Consider the following 1,590-nt stretch of genomic DNA (forward strand, 5'->3'; position numbering starts at 1 on the left):
TCTCCGCGCGTTCCTATGAAGCTGGTTATAATACAGGAAGGAATCCATATCTACAAAGTAACCGTTAACAATAATCTACTTTAATGGCAATATGACAATGCAATACAATCATTACAACACAACATGATATATTACAGTTATATTGCAATGCTTAAGGAGTAATGCCGGCTTACTCCTGCTCTAGTCCGCATACTGCAGAGCTACTTTCACCCGAGCGCAGCATGTGAAGAAGAGGCCGAACGCCAGGGATCCACTGGAGATATACCAGAGTAAGAAGGAGGGGTTTGGTGTTAGGTCAGCTGGTCATCTTTTCAGGTCATCTCATTGGGAGACGCAACGCAGCAGGAAACGCAGCAGGAAACCAAACAGGCTCACTTTACAACAAAAGGTCTCAAGGCCTGCATACCTACACCTCCCCCACAGAGCCATAAAACCCTGTTTACTCCAACCAGCCCAGAATGTTTATAGCCATTTGTAGTCCTTACATTTATGAAAGGATAAAACAGAGAAATCAATATAAAACACAAACACAGGTATTGTTTGAACAGTATTCACTTAACTGCTACTATTGATAAGCACCAGAGAAACCCAAGGGACCTCTCTTAACATCACAACCACTGTAGCTCGTTCTAAGTTGAATGCAAATCAGGACATGCTCTCACCTTCCCCCATCTTCCTTTGTCCTCAAAAACACATGTCAACAGGCCCCAAATGCAGCTCACAGTTTTACCCAAATTATTCCCATTTTAAGCTTATCCATAGTTTGCTAACATGAATAAATACAAATATAACTCTACAGGCTGCAGAGCTGCTAGAAAGACAGTCGAACCCGGTGCATTCCTCCGTCTGGATGTGGTGCACTTTTGCTAAATGTTTGACACATTGCTCGTGTTACCGCCCTCACATGCTGAACTCTCTTGGCAAGGAGCATTGTCCACCTCAAGACGGGTAACATTTAACCACACCTTGGAGCGCTTCTCTCCGCCATCTCCTCCGTGTGTTGCTGCTTGTAGCAGCCGCGTGTGTGTAAACTGCCCCGCCCCCTCGCGCACAGACGGGGGAGAGAGATCTCGTCTCGATTGGAAAGATCGAAAATACACCGACATTTGTTTGTCTTTTTGCATGTTAGAAACGAGTTGGCGACACTAAGATTGCGAGATAATATTTGTGTAGCAATAATACATGACCTTTCTCTTTCTCAACTCGCTACTCGGAGGGAAGTCGCTGTCATATGCCTTGTGAACACTCCGATAATGCCTCTCCACGTTACCTTTCTTTGGCAGAGCGACGCTTGCTTTACAAATAAGGCAAATAACCTTTGAATGTGACATCACAAACACATATTCTTCCTCCCATTCTGGGTGGAAGTGGTTTGTCTTTAGCTTCTTGCTCGGTCCCGCACTCATTTTGTTGTTTGTCTCTTGTTTGTCTCTTTAACTTAATTTGAGTTTTCCCGGCACTTGACTGATTTTGTATCGCTTTGCATTCTGGGTTAACAGACTGGAAAGCGATAGGTCGCTTTTTCTGTTAATCAAGTAAACTCCTGAATTAAGTGGCAGGGAGGCCAAGGGAGGAGGGATCAAAACCTGT

Source organism: Gymnodraco acuticeps, unplaced genomic scaffold (assembly GCF_902827175.1).
Source record: "Gymnodraco acuticeps unplaced genomic scaffold, fGymAcu1.1, whole genome shotgun sequence".
Taxonomy (NCBI): Eukaryota; Metazoa; Chordata; class Actinopteri; order Perciformes; family Bathydraconidae; genus Gymnodraco; species Gymnodraco acuticeps.